At 47.7% G+C, this 19,540-nt stretch overlaps 1 long non-coding RNA gene across 1 annotated transcript; it reads left to right on the top strand.

Annotated features, from left to right (window-relative positions):
* Nucleotides 1–1,638: 1,638 nt before the first annotated feature.
* Nucleotides 1,639–18,875, top strand: LOC124274311. Its single transcript, XR_006897911.1, has 3 exons — nucleotides 1,639–1,770; nucleotides 4,805–4,807; nucleotides 18,864–18,875. It is a non-coding gene; the product is annotated as an uncharacterized LOC124274311 (long non-coding RNA).
* Nucleotides 18,876–19,540: the final 665 nt, after the last annotated feature.

The raw sequence follows: 19,540 nt of genomic DNA, 5'->3' as shown, positions 1-19,540 counted from the left end.
TAAAAGAAACAATTGTTTGATGAATTTAGCCAATATTTATGGGCAATCAATCGTATATTGCCAGTTGAAATATCCTTTGAAGAAGGACGTTGACACCGACACGGCAAGAGTGTATTCAGTATATGGTGTGGAAATCTACATGCCACATAAACACTACCTTTTGACGAAATCCGCTGTGTAAGATAGAAGGGCACCTCGGTCGTTCACACATTTAAATTTCGTGCTACAAAAATGTCCATTAGGAGAACTAGTATGTGTATCACTGACCACGACTATCATACTCGCATCACATACACCAGAATCGAATAAGATAAAATCTTGTTGGCTTCATTTTGTGCCGCTAATAAACACGGATGTATATATTTTGTACCAGATATAGTTTACGTTGTATTGCAAAGAGGGATTTAGGTATGTTTGTCACTAAACCAGGGTCAACATAAACTTTAAACATCAGTTATCGATCTAGTCAGACGGCATATTTAAATTACCAAATAGAAATAGGATAGGGACTAAAAAAAAGTTTGAGTCGTCACGAGCCTCTCCTCCATTATTTATAGACTGCTGGTAAAGCTGGAATATTACTGTAGTATTTGTTAAAAAACAAAAAGCGAATAATTTTTGTTGACATAAACACAAGAAGGGGATCTCTCAATAATCATTCATTACATTCAGGTGACGACACGGGCTGTGGATGTTGAATGTTTTTACCCACTTTGCCTAAAGTGGCATTGACTGATGTCACAGAACAGGGAATGTCCCACTGAACTCAAAACAGTAAAACCTATAAAGGGATGTGTGTCGCATTCTATTCGACTTCAAAGTGAGCGTTGATGAGGAGGGGCCTGTTATCCCTTTGGTATCCAGGGATGAACCTGTTCTCAATTTGCATTGTATTTGATTCTTTAAAAGTCTTATGGTCCCAGAAACTCGATTCGTTCTAAATTGGTTTCAGCTGTTAGATAACATATTATCGAAATGTTAATCTGATTAGTATTTGTCTTTCCCCAAAATTTCTTTTTATTATTAAAAGATATTTCACTCATGATTTTGTTCCAACTATCATATATATGACATTGTTCATGCGGCCATACTGATCGCGAACGTCAATGAAAACAGCAAATAAATCAGTGAGCCTAAGAATTTTCAACAATAATTTGTGGCGAACAACGAGGAGAGTTCTATGGATATACAACTTCTTTAATATGATATGAGCGACGTTTCGGTGTAGCTACTAACACCGTTATCAAGCAAATGATGTACAATACTAGATGCAAGGTATATTTATATACATGGTAAAGTTGAACAGTAAGTGATGATGTTTACACAATTAATGAGGTAGATGTACAAGGTGGTGGATGTTTACACAAGAGGCCAATAGTTACACAAACATAGTAAGCTATGGGGGATTAAGGGAGGAAGCCAGTGATATGACAGACAGGACAATAATAGGATTAAGATTGCTTGGTGATGAGTTGGTTGTAGGCAGTGGGGATGTTATATCCTTGGTCTCTGTTCATGGCCGGTTGGAGTCTCTTGATGTGAATGGCTTCCAGTAGCTTTCTGATCTTGTAGTGGGTGTGATTACTGGTGAGTACATTGATGCTGTTCCATAGGATGTTGTGGTCTGGGTGAGCTTGGGTGTGGTCAGAGATGGCGGATTTAGAGTCTTTCTTCTTCACAGAGGCTTGATGTTCTTTGATTCTTACAGGAAGGGGTCTTGAGGTTTCGCCGATGTACGAGTCTCCACAGTCACACTTTATGTGGTTAACTGTGCCTGAAGGGTCATCTTTAGTTGTGGGGGTTTGGTCTGCCATCACCAAGCAATCTTAATCCTATTATTCTCCTGTCTGTCATATCACTGGCTTCCTCCCTTAATCCCCCATAGCTTACTATGTTTGTGTAACTATTGGCCTCTTGTGTAAACATCCACCACCTTGTACATCTACCTCATTAATTGTGTAAACATCATCACTTACTGTTCAACTTTACCATGTATATAAATATACCTTGCATCTAGTATCGTACGCTCCTCGTTGTTCATCACACCAACTTCTAAATGCCACTTAAACAAATAATTTGTGGCCACTTGAATGTAATAGTAATAATGTGTTTATTAAGCGCCTAATATCCACCCTAGAGATGCTCAGTGGCGCTGTGACAATATTGGGGGGAAGGAAATAGTTCATATAACTTTACAGAAAGGCAGCAGTGAATAGATGGGTCTTTAGCAGAGATTAAAAGTTTCTTTCGATGAAGTGTTCCTGATTTCCTTTGGAAGACAGTTCCACAGTTTAGGGCTGGCACAGGAGAAGGCTCGGTCAGACAGTTGGTTTGGAGATCTGTGTTGAGTGAGGAGAGAGTGAGAGGAGGATCGGAGATTTCGCTGAGGTACATACACGGAGACGAGATGTTTGAGGTAGTGAGGACAGTTATCGTTGTAGAGGCAGTCATGAGTCAGAAGGAGGATTTTTCATCTGTTCATTTCAACATAGAAAAACATGAAGGAGAAGTTTCGCGAGTTACCGATATCGTAAAACAGACAGTATTTCTGGTTGAGGTATGGCCGCCCACGCTGACGTGTATCCCGACAACCAGGGACAATAGGGTTGGCTAGAGGAGGGCGGGGTCATTGGATGGGTTACGGGGAAATCAGATTACTTAGTGTTATCTCAGGTTTTATAGTCCAGTCGGTGTCATTAGTCTTACCCCTATCAGCAGTTTTATTGGACACATGTAAAACAAAACTTCAGCCTTGAAAATGTTCTATGGGAATTAGAAAACCTAGACAACCCGTCCCTTCATGCCCGTAGCCAAGCTTTCTGATGTTTTAAGGAATCTCCGAGCCCAGTTTCACCAAGCGATGTTTGCACGATCGTAACCTCTATGCTTTAGTATGGCCCAAAGACAAACGCAGCGCAACCATCACACCGTGAGCATCATATTATAATAAAACAATAATGAACTGGAAACCACATCGAAATTAAAGGCATAACTTGACGTCAACAACAGTATGCCGTGACGTCATTTCCATTGACCCATCACTGGACGTCGCTTAAAACAATCGAGTCTGCATCACACCAACCACTGTTCGGGCCGACTGACAAATACATTATCCAATAGCGGTCACAGTGTCATCTGATGTTTTCGTGGCAATTAATCCATCATCAAAAAGAGGTCCTGACATCTCAGAAATCACATATGTTCAATCGTTGTATCTGAAATATCAGGACACGTTTTGGGCAGCACTGACTGGTGCTCGCCATATGAATGAGCTGTTAGCCAATAACTGGGTTGCCCTCACACACTACTATTATTAATAACATTAAATAGTCAAGAGAAATAGCAAATGCATCAGTTGTAGTGATACAGTTGTTGTCACATGGAGGTACATGTGATTTGCTCGTCAACCATTGATTTAACAATTATGATTGACGCTCGTAAACCGAGATAGCGAGCCATCGCATGACTCAGTAAATTCACCATACGCTCAATGTAATAATAACGATGATGAGAATATTTATAACGCGCCTTTTCCAGGCTAGATATCCTGCTCAAAGGACACAAACAGATCATTATTACCCCAGATAACCCAAGCTGCTAGAAGGTTATTAGTCTCACGACATATTTCACCGGGTACCTATTTTCTGCTGGGTGAACGGAGTTTGAAGAAACTCACTTGCCTAGGGTGAGACCACACGTATCACACGTGCCTTGTTGTGGGACAGGACTGAAGTCCTAGAAACCCATCAGGAGTGAAGCCGTCACAAACGGTCACCCATCTTCGTGCCCTACGTTGCTTAAATTCAACTGATTTGTGACCTGAGCTCTATGCACAGGACCGCACACATATCTCCCTAATATTTGCATTCACGGTTTCGTGTCACAATGTACCTCTAAAATACACGTGCTTCTTAGGGATCTATAATGACTTGCTTCTTCTGACATGAATCAATTAGAGAACGTTGAAAGTTTCAGAACAGATCACCTGTCCACACCTAAAAAAGCCATTTTGGTTTATTGCATATATTGTTTATTGTCTGTCCTCTACAGAAAGTAAAAAGACAAAACATGTGTAACATATGCACGCTACACATAAAGGTATATCTTCCCCAAATGAACTGACTGATTGATCATTAAAAGCTGAACAGGTGTTCGGGCAACAAGGCCCATGTACACATTGTCCATCATAAAGGTTTGCTAAGTTTCTAAAAGTTTGTAAGTAGCAAAGCTGCCATAAGCTTTAATATAAGCAATAGTTACATTTTTTAACTTTATGGCGAACGATATTTCTTGAACACAATAGTCCAGCCAATAACAAGTCAATATTGAGAGCTGTGAGAGATTCCACCATTAATCGCCTTACGTTGATTTACATGTTTTTACAATGCAGTATATAATGAGCCACGTTATCTAGCCGATGACACACTGTCAACATCGCAGATATATCTTTATTAATAATACTGAGACATGCACCAAGACCAGAATGCCCAAGACGAAGTCTGGTTAAGTGTAAATGAGTTACTTTTAGAAATGAGGCCCATCTCCATTGCCATTTTGTTTGAGCATGGATCTTACTGACGGTGAATAATTCTACAGGAGAAGGAATTGTCCCATACTGATCCATTAAAGTCTAATGCAACTTTTGCCAATTTATCAGCTTTCTCATTTCCAAGTAGTCCAACATGAGCATGTAGGTATCCATGATAATTCAATATCTAAAAGATTTCTACTTAGGTCATGGACTCATGGAAAAGGTCGAGTGATGAAGCGTTGCTCTGGGGTTTTAATGCATTCTGTGTATTAGGGTGTACATGCATGGTGTCTTCGGTGATTTACATGCATTCTGTATATGGGTGTTTACATGCATTCTGTATAGGGATGTTTACATGCATGCTGTATACAGGAATCTACATCTATGCTATACTAGCCACATAAAGAAAATATTATCCCAGTTGATAAGTACGATAACAATGTCAAAGGTACATATAAACTTTAATGGAGGGATCATGAGACCATAACAAGTCGGGGGAATTCAATTGAAAAGTCAATCACAATGACTTGAGTCCACAAGCGGGACAGGGGACAAACGACCATGTCACAAGCTCAATAACGGGTATGTCCACCATCGGCATTGAGAACAGCTGTGCATCGACAACGCATAGAGCCTATCAAACGTGCAAGGAAGGCTTGTGGGATGTCACGCCAGATTCTCTCAAGTTCTGTTGCAAGGTCAAGGACGTTATCTAGCGGATGAGGACGACGGCGTAGACGTCGATCCATCTCGTCCCAAACATGCTCTATCGGGAAGAGATCCGATGAACTTGCAGGCCAAGGCAGTAAGTCAATGTTGTGGTGTTGCAAGAAATCTATAGCAACCCTTGCCGTATGAAGGCATTGTCCTGTTGGAATGTTAACCAAGGGCCATGACGTTGCAGAAAAGGAATTGCCACAGGTCGAAGAATCTGATCCCTGTAGCCCACACCAGTTAAGTTGCCCTGAACAGGCACCAAAGGAGTTCTTTGGCGTGCTGTTATTCCACCCCAAATCATCACTGAACCACCACCAAAGCGATTCCTCTCCAAGACACAGGCTGTGCATAACGTTCTCCCACGCGTCTATAGGCACGTTGACGTCCATCACTATGGGAAATGTCTAACCTGGACTCATCTGTAAAAACAACATTTCTCCACCAAAACAAGGGTCTGCGGACATGATTTCGGCACCACATTCGGCGAGCTTGTCGATGACGTTCTGTCAGGATAGGCCGTATGGCGGGACGTCGTGGTCTGATCCCGTGATGACGTAAACGTTGTCGAACTGTGTTGGGGTGGATACGGCGAAGTCCTGGGATGGTTCGGGCAGTCATCGCTGCAGTCTGAAACCTGTGGCGAAGATGTGTCACCCTTATCCATCTGTCCTGTCTTGGCGTTGTTGCACGTGGACGTCCACAACGTGGCCGATCGATGACGTCATTTGTGTTCTGGTAGCGTCTCACCAGTGCAGAAATAATGTTCCGGTGGCAGTGGAAATGTGCCGCCACTTGTCGTTGAGACATTCCCCCACGGACCATCCCAATGGCCTCATGACGTTGTTCAGACGTGAGCCTTGGCATGCTATGCGTTTCAATAGCCGTTGAATTTTTTGAACGATCGCAGGGGTTGAGCTTTCCAAAGTGACAGTATTGTGTGGCATTCATTTGCTGTTTCTCTTTCCCGGAATGCACGTGCAACAATGTATTGCACGTCGCAAGGACGAACCCACTGCCGTCACGGAACGTGGCACGTTTATGCATGTGTTGAATACATGTCACTCATCTCTGAGTTTAAATCCTTATGTGTCTACACAGGTTTGATAAATTTAGATTTGTAATTTTTGTTTGCAGTTTCTTTATGTGCCTAGTATATATACGGTGATTTATTTGCATGCTGTTAAAGGCATTTACATGCATGTTGTGTAGTCATATTTACATGGGTGCTGTGTATTGTGATTTACATGCATGCTATATGACACTCACTGTCCGCGTCCCACATGCAATACCTCGAGTTACCTTTGATAACAAGTGTTGTGTCGCCCCTCCCGTCACAGATGATTTATGGTGTGAAATAATTATCATTTTCAAAATATATTGCCGAACCAACTACGTGCACTGATGGTGTGAGAGCAAACGTGTTATTAGATATCGAAGGCTATGGAGAAATTTATAGACCCTTGAGTCTTCATGTTTTACTTTGTGGAGTAATAATAGTATTCAAAGGGTATGACTGACCACACTCAAGCCTATTTCAGAGTATTATCCCTGACACGTTGAAATAAGAATACTTACTTTTGTCATCCTACTTTGCTAAATGTGACTTGGTGACTCACGGATATGAGTGAATGAATGGGTTTTAGTTTTACGCCGCTTTTAGCAATATTCCAGCAACATCACGGCGGGGGACACCTCAGGTTCACATGCTATACCCATGTGGAGAATCAAACTGGGGTCTTCGGCGTGACGAGCGAACGCTTTAACCACTCAGCTACCCCACCTCCGCAACTCACGAACGCTTCTCTGGCATTTGACTTGGTACTTTGTCTTCATGGAATTGAAGCGTATCCTACGTGTTACTTCAGTACCGACAATGTATGCGCACATGGTTGAAAGTAGTGTGTTGCGGCGCACTGCGGTGCATTGAACACCGGTATATCGATGACCCGACTTAGTCTTACAACGGTCACTAAATATCAGTACATCGATAAATTGATACACTCCCGAACATTACTGACGGGTTGCCCCCTCTGCTGTCACTTTTCACAACAGTTGATGTAGAATCAGGTGGCTTAGTTATATAATGGCGGCCTGACAATAATCTAGACATGTCAGTTCGTGGTAGCGACATCAGAGTGTAACTACATATAGGAGAACTGATCCACAGTATAACGCTAAATACTGTCATTAAGGTGTGTACTGTCACTAACGCGGTCTGAGCACTATATACACGTGCTATATATAGTACAAAGGCCCCGTTAGTGACAGCACATACCTTGATGGCAGTTTTTAGCGTTACAAGCCCCCTGTGAACTGATTACTTAATCCATAGCTTCGTCACCTACACTGATGCCTTAATCGGTATCAAGGTCGCCATTGGCGTTTTTTGTGCGTGAAGCAATATTTGTATTCATCGAGCATACATAATTTGTTAGGTTGTGAAGAGATTGGTTGTCTTTAGCGTTTTCTGTTTGTACGAATTTCTTTCACTACACCCGCCATTTTTGCACAATCATCGAACACTTCTTTAAGACTCAAAAGATAAAATAACCTTTTGCCACCTCTCACATGAGACAAGAGACAGTATGATAATTCCTGTCATGTACATCTTAATTTGAAGAACTGCCATCAATAGTGTGATCAAACGACACAGATATCCTATCCAATTAATCACATTACGTTTATTAATATTTCGATTTTACGCTCCCGTACAAAGAAACCTTTATATTTCAATCGGTATTTTTAAATAACACAAACGAAACAATCGTACATTCCACCCTCACCTTGATATGAAGGAATGTGTACAGCTGTTGTGACGTCAGCAATTGATCAAAACTCATTAGACTGTTTTTGTGACATGAAATCCAACAAGTCGATGTCAGAAGTAGTTAATCGATCACTTGACACTGTAATGGATTTTTAGCATATATCATCGATATCAACCCCCCGACCCAAAACCCCTTCTGACTTAAATCTTCCGCGTTGCAATAACTCCAGGAGAGGGGAACCGTTCCCCCGGTAGGACTAGGATTATCCTTTAACTCAATTCGTCAAGCACAGGAGAGGGTATTTCCCTATACTACCGGGAAGTATGGATCATTGGACGCATTCCAGGTGGTTTGTCGAGAATATGCAGGTACGTTTACAAATCTTACTTTTCACATTCATAAAAATACATTTCACATAATTTAAAAAAATATAATCTTTGTAAACTTTGAACATTCTTGAAGAAAATGGGGTCTCGAGTCGCCCAGTGGCAGAAGGTGCCACGTTATGGCGCCAGAAACCTGTGATTGTGGGTTCGCCTCTACTATGTTTCTGGGGTTGGCAGTACCATACCGTCGTCGCTGGTTCCAGGAAAGTTTTAATGAGTGAGTGAGTTTAGTTTTACGCCGCTTTTAGCAATATTCCAGCAATATCATGGCGGGGGACACCAGAAATGGGCTTCACACATTGTACCCATGTGGGGAATCGAACCCGGGTCTTCAGCGTGACGAGCGAACGCTTTAACCACTAGGCCCCGTGAAAGTGTTAAACGCAAGGCACCTCCTTCACTTCGGACTTTACTCCCACAGTAAACACGCCGACACAATTTACTGGAACAGTTCCCGTCACTCTCTGGTTTTCTCACTTATTTAAAAACACTTTACAACCGTTTAAATTGTTTTGATGTCATTGTTCTCTCGCACGAAATCATACCTTTATATGTTGTTTTCCTTATATTCTGTACTGATTTAGTTGAGTGCCTAAGATGGCAGACATGCTGATACACATAGTTAACCATGTGTTATTATATTCGCTGCACGATGTTTGCACCGTATTACCATGTCCCGTAGTGCCATTGTTGTATCAATACCACATCCCTGAGCCATACACGTCTTACTTCAAACGTGTTATGTGTGCCTGAGGACGGTGGCAGAGAAGCTTTTAGAGAGGATGCATGCGGCTTAGTCTCTCGTACAGACCCTGAAACAAGTATATCCAAGAAAGCCCACACAAGTCTAGAAAATGTGGCAAGTCTAGATTTCCTCAGCTTCTGAAAATGAAGAAAGACTCAGGGCTCCTTTTCATTATATATTTTTTTTTTACTATGAACTTTTTTCAGTAAAATATGTTCATTTCAGAGACTAGTTGTTAGTCTACATGCGGCTGTGAAGAGTTCAGTGACTTCGGCAGATACCTAGGATTCTTCTGGTTGGAATCTAAATTCGTTTTTATTATTAATACTATTACAAAAAGCAGGAGATATTCAATAAAGATGTGTCACAAATAGTGACATTTCATATCTTTAATGGAAAAAAATAACAGTGTAACAGGGAGATCTAACTGAGATTGCATTAGTCGTTCAACATCAGATGACTTTTTGAGCCGCATTTTTGGGGCGAACAATATTGAACAAACAGTACGGATAACAACTGCTTTTATTTCGTGAGTGTGACGTTTTGGTACAGATTCTTGTACCGTTGTCATAACTTGTTATGCACGGGTACTGGTAGCATCCTAACCCAGAATAGTTGAGGATACAATCACGGGTACTGGTGACCTATCCAAACCCAGGCCTAGTTCGGGAGACAAGCACGGGTGCTGGGGGAGGCTATCCAAACCAAGGATAACATGGGAAGACGGGTATTGGGGACGTATCGTAATCCAGGATACGTTCGGGAGACAAGCACGGGTATTGGTGACGTGTCCTAACCCAGGATTAGTTGAGGAGACAAGCACGGGCACTGGGGACCTGTCCTAACCCAGGATTAGTTGGGGAGACATGCACGGGCACTGGGGACCTGTCCTAACCAAGGATTAGCTGAGGAGACACTGGGGACGCACGGGTACTAGAGGCATGCACGGGTACTGGAGACCTGTCCTAACCAAGGATTAGTTGGAGAGACACGCACGGGTACTGGAGACCTGCCCTAGCCCAGGATTAGTTGGAGATACATGCACAGATACTGGAGACCTGCCCTAACCCAGGATTAGTTGGAGAGACACGCACGGTTACTGGAGACCTGTCCTAACCCAGCATTAGTTGGGGAGACATGCACGGGCACTGGGGACCTGTCCTAACCCAGGATTAGTTGGAGAGACATGCACGGGTACTGGAGACCTGTCCTAGCCCAGGATTAGTTGGAGAGACACGTACGGGTCCTGGAGACCTGCCCTAACCCAGGATTAGTTGGAGAGACACGCACGGTTACTGGAGACCTGTCCTAACCCAGGATTAGTTGGAGAGACACGCACGGGTACTGGAGACATGCACGGGTACTGGAGACCTGTCCTAACCAAGGATTAGTTGGAGAGACACGCACGGGTACTGGAGACCTGCCGTAACCCTGGATTAGTTGGAGAGACACGCACGGTTACTGGAGACCTGTCCTAACCCAGGATTAGTTGGAGAGACATGCACGGGTACTAGAGACATGCACGGGTACTTGAGACCTGTCCTAACCCAGGATTAGTTGGAGAGACACGCACGGGTACTGGAGACCTGCCCTAGCCCAGGATTAGTTGGAGAGACATGCACGGGTACTGGAGACATGCACGGGTACTTGAGACCTGTCCTAACCCAGGATTAGTTGGAGAGACACGCACGGGTACTGGAGACCTGCCCTAGCCCAGGATTAGTTGGAGAGACATGCACGGGTACTGGAGACCTGCCCTAACCCAGGATTAGTTGGAGAGACACGCACGGTTACCGGAGACCTGTCCTAACCCAGGATTAGTTGGAGAGACATGCACGGGTACTAGAGACATGCACAGGTACTGGAGACCTGCCCTAACCCAGGATTAGTTGGAGAGACATGCACGGGTACTGGAGACATGGCACGGGTACTGGAGACCTGTCCTAGCCCAGGATTAGTTGGAGAGACACAGGCACGGGTACTGGAGACCTGCCCTAACCCAGGATTAGTTGGAGAGACACGCACGGTTACTGGAGACCTGTCCTAACCCAGGATTAGTTGGAGAGACACGCACGGGTACTGAGACCTGCACGGGTACTTGCATTAGTTGGAGAGACATGCACGGGTACTAGAGACATGCACGGGTACTGGAGACCTGTCCTAACCAAGGATTAGTTGGAGAGACACGCACGGGTACTGGAGACCTGCCGTAACCCTGGATTAGTTGGAGAGACACGCACGGTTACTGGAGACCTGTCCTAACCCAGGATTAGTTGGAGAGACATGCACGGGTACTAGAGACATGCACGGGTACTTGAGACCCTGTCCTAACCAAGGATTAGTTGGAGAGACACGCACGGGTACTGGAGACCTGCCCCTAGCCCAGGATTAGTTGGAGAGACACGCACGGGTACTGGAGACCTGGTCCTAGCCCAGGATTAGTTGGAGAGACACGGGTACGGGTCCTGGAGACCTGCCCTAACCCAGGATTAGTTGGAGAGACATGCACGGGTACTGGAGACCTGCCCTAACCCAGGATTAGTTGGAGAGACACGCACGGTTACTGGAGACCTGTCCTAACCCAGGATTAGTTGGAGAGACACGCACGGGTACTGGAGACATGCATGGGTACTGGAGACCTGTCCTAGCCAAGGATTAGTTGGAGAGACACGTACGGGTCCTGAGACCTGCCCTAACCCAGGATTAGTTGGAGAGACACGCACGGTTACTGGAGACCTGTCCTAACCCAGGATTAGTTGGAGAGACACGCACGGGTACTGGAGACATGCACGGGTACTGGAGACCTGTCCTAACCAAGGATTAGTTGGAGAGACACGCACGGGTACTGGAGACCTGCCCTAACCCAGGATTAGTTGGAGAGACACGCACGGTTACTGGAGACCTGTCCTAACCCAGGATTAGTTGGAGAGACATGCACGGGTACTAGAGACATGCACGGGTACTTGAGACCTGTCCTAATCCAGGATTAGTTGGAGAGACACGCACGGGTACTGGAGACCTGTCCCTAGCCCAGGATTAGTTGGAGAGACATGCACGGGTACTGGAGACATGCACGGGTACTTGAGACCTGTCCTAACCAAGGATTAGTTGGAGAGACACGCACGGGTACTGGAGACCTGCCCTAACCCAGGATTAGTTGGAGAGACACGCACGGTTACTGGAGACCTGTCCTAACCCAGGATTAGTTGGAGAGACACGCACGGTACTACATGCACGGGTACTGAGACCTGTCCTAACCAAGGATTAGTTGGAGAGACACGCACGGGTACTGGAGACCTGCCGTAGGATTAGTTGGAGAGACACGCACGGGTACTGGAGACCTGTCCTAACCCAGGATTAGTTGGAGAGACACGCACGGTTACTGGAGACCTGTCCTAACCCAGGATTAGTTGGAGAGACACGCACGGGTACTGGAGACATGCACGGGTACTGGAGACCTGTCCTAACCAAGGATTAGTTGGAGAGACACGCACGGGTACTGGAGACCTGCCCCAACCCTGCCACGCACGGTTACTGGAGACCTGTCCTAACCCAGGATTAGTTGGAGAGACATGCACAGGTACTAGAGACATGCACGGGTACTTGAGACCTGTCCTAACCCAGGATTAGTTGGAGAGACACGCACGGGTACTGGAGACCTGCCCTAGCCCAGGATTAGTTGGAGAGACATGCACGGGTACTGGAGACATGCACGGGTACTGGAGACCCTGTCCTAACCCAGGATTTGGAGAGACATGCACGGACTAGAGACACGCACGGGTACTGGAGACCTGCCCTAACCCAGGATTAGTTGGAGAGACACGCACGGGTACTGGAGACCTGCCCCTAACCCAGGATTAGTTGGAGAGACACGCACGGTTACTGGAGACCTGTCCTAACCCAGGATTAGTTGGAGAGACATGCACGGGTACTAGAGACATGCACGGGTACTTGAGACCTGTCCTAACCAAGGATTAGTTGGAGAGACACGCACGGGTACTGGAGACGCCCCTAGCCCAGGATTAGTTCACGAGACACAGGCACATGCACGGTACTGGAGACCTGTCCTAACCCAGGATTAGTTGGAGAGACACGCACGGTTACTGGAGACCTGTCCTAACCCAGGATTAGTTGGAGACACGCACGGGTACTGGAGACCTGCCCTATACCAGCATTAGTTGGAGAGACATGCACGGGTACTAGAGACATGCACGGGTACTTGAGACCTGTCCTAACCAAGGATTAGTTGGAGAGACACGCACGGGTACTGGAGACCTGCCCTAGCCCAGGATTAGTTGGAGAGACACGCACGGGTCCTGGAGACCTGCCCTAACCCAGGATTAGTTGGAGAGACACGCACGGTTACTGGAGACCTGTCCTAACCCAGGATTAGTTGGAGAGACACGCACGGGTACTGGAGACATGCACGGGTACTGAGAGACCTGTCCTAGCCCAGGATTAGTTGGAGAGACACGTACGGGTCCTGGAGACCTGCCCTAACCCAGGATTAGTTGGAGAGACACGCACGGTTACTGGAGACCTGTCCTAACCCAGGATTAGTTGGAGAGACACGCACGGGTACTGAGACATGCACGGGTACTGGAGACCTGTCCTAACCCAGGATTAGTTGGAGACACACGCACGGGTACTGAGACCTGCCCTAACCCTGGATTAGTTGGAGAGACACGCACGGTTACTGGAGACCTGTCCTAACCCAGGATTAGTTGGAGACATGCACGGGTACTGAGACATGCACGGGTACTTGAGACCTGTCCTAACCCAGGATTAGTTGGAGAGACACGCACGGGTACTGGAGACCTGCCCTAGCCCAGGATTAGTTGGAGAGACATGCACGGGTACTGGAGACATGCACGGGTACTTGAGACCTGTCCTAACCCAGGATTAGTTGGAGAGACACGCACGGGTACTGGAGACCTGTCCTAACCCAGGATTAGTTGGAGAGACACGCACGGTTACTGGAGACCTGTCCTAACCCAGGATTAGTTGGAGAGACATGCACGGGTACTAGAGACATGCACGGGTACTTGAGACCTGTCCTAACCAAGGATTAGTTGGAGAGACACGCACGGGTACTGGAGACCTGCCCTAGCCCAGGATTAGTTGGAGAGACACGTACGGGTCCTGGAGACCTGCCCTAACCCAGGATTAGTTGGAGAGACACGCACGGTTACTGGAGACCTGTCCTAACCCAGGATTAGTTGGAGAGACACGCACGGGTACTGGAGACATGCACGGGTACTGGAGACCTGTCCTAGCCCAGGATTAGTTGGAGAGACACGTACGGGTCCTGGAGACCTGCCCTAACCCAGGATTAGTTGGAGAGACACGCACGGTTACTGGAGACCTGTCCTAACCCAGGATTAGTTGGAGAGACACGCACGGGTACTGGAGACATGCACGGGTACTGGAGACCTGTCCTAACCAAGGATTAGTTGGAGAGACACGCACGGGTACTGGAGACCTGCCGTAACCCTGGATTAGTTGGAGAGACACGCACGGTTACTGGAGACCTGTCCTAACCCAGGATTAGTTGGAGAGACATGCACGGGTACTAGAGACATGCACGGGTACTTGAGACCTGTCCTAACCAAGGATTAGTTGGAGAGACACGCACGGGTACTGGAGACCTGCCCTAGCCCAGGATTAGTTGGAGAGACATGCACGGGTACTGGAGACATGCACGGGTACTTGAGACCTGTCCTAACCCAGGATTAGTTGGAGAGACACGCACGGGTACTGGAGACCTGCCCTAGTCCAGGATTAGTTGGAGAGACATGCACGGGTACTGGAGACCTGCCCTAACCCAGGATTAGTTGGAGAGACACGCACGGTTACCGGAGACCTGTCCTAACCCAGGATTAGTTGGAGAGACATGCACGGGTACTAGAGACATGCACGGGTACTTGAGACCTGTCCTAACCAAGGATTAGTTGGAGAGACACGCACGGGTACTGGAGACCTGCCCTAGCCCAGGATTAGTTCGAGACACAGGCACGGGTACTGGAGACCTGCCCTAACCCAGGATTAGTTGGAGAGACACGCACGGTTACTGGAGACCTGTCCTAATCCAGGATTAGTTGGAGAGACACGCACGGGTACTGGAGACCTGCCCTATACCAGCATTAGTTGGAGAGACATGCACGGGTACTAGAGACATGCACGGGTACTGGAGACCTGTCCTAACCAAGGATTAGTTGGAGAGACACGCACGGGTACTGGAGACCTGCCGTAACCCTGGATTAGTTGGAGAGACACGCACGGTTACTGGAGACCTGTCCTAACCCAGGATTAGTTGGAGAGACATGCACGGGTACTAGAGACATGCACGGGTACTTGAGACCTGTACTAACCAAGGATTAGTTGGAGAGACACGCACGGGTACTGGAGACCTGCCCTAGCCCAGGATTAGTTGGAGAGACATGCACGGGTACTAGAGACATGCACGGGTACTGGAGACCTGTCCTAACCCAGGATTAGTTGGAGAGACACGCACGGGTACTGGAGACCTGCCCTAGCCCAGGATTAGTTGGAGAGACATGCACGGGTACTGGAGACATGCACAGGTACTTGAGACCTGTCCTAACCCAGGATTAGTTGGAGAGACACGCACGGGTACTGGAGACCTGCCCTAGTCCAGGATTAGTTGGAGAGACATGCACGGGTACTGGAGACCTGCCCTAACCCAGGATTAGTTGGAGAGACACGCACGGTTACCGGAGACCTGTCCCTAACCCAGGATTAGTTGGAGAGACATGCACGGGTACTAGAGACATGCACGGGTACTTGAGACCTGTCCTAACCAAGGATTAGTTGGAGAGACACGCACGGGTACTGGAGACCTGCCCTAGCCCAGGATTAGTTCGAGACACAGGCACGGGTACTGGAGACCTGCCCTAACCCAGGATTAGTTGGAGAGACACGCACACGTTACTGGAGACCTGTCCTAATCCAGGATTAGTTGGAGAGACACGCACGGGTACTGGAGACCTGCCCTATACCAGCATTAGTTGGAGAGACATGCACGGGTACTAGAGACATGCACGGGTACTGGAGACCTGTCCTAACCAAGGATTAGTTGGAGAGACACGCACGGGTACTGGAGACCTGCCGTAACCCTGGATTAGTTGGAGAGACACGCACGGTTACTGGAGACCTGTCCTAACCCAGGATTAGTTGGAGAGACATGCACGGGTACTAGAGACATGCACGGGTACTTGAGACCTGTACTAACCAAGGATTAGTTGGAGAGACACGCACGGGTACTGGAGACCTGCCCTAGCCCAGGATTAGTTGGAGAGACATGCACGGGTACTGGAGACATGCACGGGTACTGGAGACCTGTCCTAGCCAAGGATTAGTTGGAGAGACACGCACGGGTACTGGAGACCTGCCCTAGCCCAGGATTAGTTGGAGAGACATGCACGGGTACTTGAGACATGCACGGGTACTTGAGACCTGTCCTAACCCAGGATTAGTTGGAGAGACACGCACGGGTACTGGAGACCTGCCCTAGCCCAGGATTAGTTGGAGAGACATGCACGGGTACTGGAGACCTGCCCTAACCCAGGATTAGTTGGAGAGACACGCACGGTTACCGGAGACCTGTCCTAACCAAGGATTAGTTGGAGAGACACGCACGGGTACTGGAGACCTGCCCTAACCCAGCATTAGTTGGAGAGACATGCACGGGTACTAGAGACATGCACGGATACTGGAGACCTTCCCTAACCCAGGAATAGTTGGAGAGACATGCACGGGTACTGGAGACCTGCCCTAGCCCAGGAATAGTTGGAGAGACATGCACGGGTACTGGAGACCTGCCCTAACCCAGGATTAGTTGGAGAGACACGCACAGGTACTGGAGACCTGCCCTAACCCAGGTTTAGTTGGAGAGACACGCGCGGGTCCTTGGGACCTGACCTAACCCAGGTTTAGTTGGAGAGACATGCACGGGTACTGGAGACCTGCCCTAACCCAGGATTAGTTGGAGAGGCACGCACGGTTACTCGGACCTGCCCTAACCCAGGATTAGTTGGAGAGACATGCACGGGTACTAGAGACATGCACGGGTACTTGAGACCTGTCCTAACCAAGGATTAGTTGGAGAGACACGCACGGGCACTGGAGACCTGCCCTAGCCCAGGATTAGTTGGAGAGACAGGCACGGGTACTGGAGACCTGCCCTAACCCAGGATTAGTTGGAGAGACACGGACGGTTACTCGAGACCTGTCCTAACCCAGGATTAGTTGGAGAGACACGCACGGGTACTGGAGACCTGCCGTAACCCTGGATTAGTTGGAGAGACACGCACGGTTACTGGAGACCTGTCCTAACCCAGGATTAGTTGGAGAGACATGCACGGGTACTAGAGACATGCACGGGTACTTGAGACCTGTCCTAACCAAGGATTAGTTGGAGAGACATGCACGGGTACTGGAGACATGCACGGGTACTCGAGACCTGTCCTAACCCAGGATTAGTTGGAGAGACATGCACGGGTACTGGAGACATGCACGGGTACTCGAGACCTGTCCTAACCAAGGATTAGTTGGAGAGACACGCACGGGTACTGGAGACCTGCCCTAGCCCAGGATTAGTTGGAGAGACATGCACGGGTACTGGAGACATGCACGGGTACTTGAGACCTGTCCTAACCCAGGATTAGTTGAAGAGACACGCACGGGTACTGGAGACCTGCCCTAACCCAGGATTAGTTGGAGAGACACGCACGGTTACCGGAGACCTGTCCTAACCAAGGATAAGTTGGAGAGACACGCACGGGTACTGGAGACCTGCCCTAACCCAGCATTAGTTTGAGAGACATGCACGGGTACTAGAGACATGCACGGATACTGGAGACCTGTGCTAACCAAGGATTAGTTGGAGAGACACGCATGGGTACTGGAGACCTGCCCTAGCCCAGGATTAGTTGGAGAGACATGCACGGGTACTGGAGACCTGCCCTAACTCAGGATTAGTTGGAGAGGCACGCACGGTTACTCGGGACCTGCCCTAACCCAGGATTAGTTGGAGAGACACGCACGGGTCCTTGGGACCTGACCTAACCAAGGTTTAGTTGGAGACACACGCACGGTTACTCGGGACCTGCCCTAACCCAGGTTTAGTTGGAGACACCCGCACGGGTACTTGGGGTATGCCCTAACCCAGGTTTAGACCATACCTGCTTTGTTTTGATGCGTGGTCTAACCAACTTAAATTTCAATTAGAAAACCTACTTTTTCCAAGCATAGTTCCTTGTGTCTGGAAACCGACTGCGTGTATGTTCTACTTCTTGTTATACAGGTAGCACTTAAATGAGACAACTGACCAGAACTATACTAAGCAGCAAAAGAAACGTTAGTTTGGAATTTTCATTCTCAGAAATGGATAATTGTAAACTCATTTCATGTTTTGATTGTATATTTTGACAACATCTCCAACTTCACCTGAGAAAAGACATTCTTTCCCAAACTCAGAATGGAACCCAGGAAATGGTCTCAAAAACGGAACCTGATCTCGGAGATGGTACGGTGTTCTCCATGTTTTTCATGCAACTCATGCTGCACGTGCTGTTCACAAGGAACAGCCCTATAAAATGCACCCCAAACCTGGTTGAAACATTCACATTACAACGTAAGCAGGATGCCGCGACTCACAACAGCTCAGAGGAACCAGGCGCTAGGAAGACTTGAAGCTGGACACACTGCACAGGCCGTTGCCAATCACTTCCAGGTCAACGTTCGGACCATCTACAGGCTGCAGCAACGTTTCCAGGCCACCAACACCACAAATGATCGCCCCCGTACTGGCAGACCAAGGGTGACCACAAGAAAAGACCGCCGTGTTGTGCGACAGCATGTACAGAATCCCTTCATGCAGGCATCCGAAACAGCACGCCAGACAGTGGGAACACACGGAAGACCAATCAGTACTGATACAGTACGCCGACGTCTTAACAGCGGGAACCCCCATTGCCATAGACCTTACCGTGGACCTATCCTTACCCCTCGTCATCGGCGTGAACGTCTACAGTTTGCCCTACAACACCAAAACTGGCGATACAGGCAATGGATAACTGTTCTGTTCACAGATGAGAGTCGGTACTGCGTATCAACTGCAGATGGCAGAACAAGAATATGGCGACGACGTGGCCAGCGTTACTCAGACCAATGTGTTATTGAAAGAGGCTCATGGGGAGGTGCAAGCATCATGGTATGGGGTGGAATAGGCCTGAACCAGAGAGTGGGTCCTGTGGTGTTCCAGAACCTTGGTCCAGGCTGAGGAGGGGGCATCACAGCGGTGCGCTACATCGACCAAGTTCTCAGACCCCACGTCATACCCCATTTCGCACGTCACCGGAACAACATTTTC

The sequence above is a fragment of the Haliotis rubra genome, unplaced genomic scaffold, assembly GCF_003918875.1.
Source record: "Haliotis rubra isolate DU_JTF1 unplaced genomic scaffold, ASM391887v1 Scf19, whole genome shotgun sequence".
Taxonomy (NCBI): domain Eukaryota; kingdom Metazoa; phylum Mollusca; class Gastropoda; order Lepetellida; family Haliotidae; genus Haliotis; species Haliotis rubra.
This window is presented reverse-complemented; position numbering and strand designations above follow the sequence as displayed.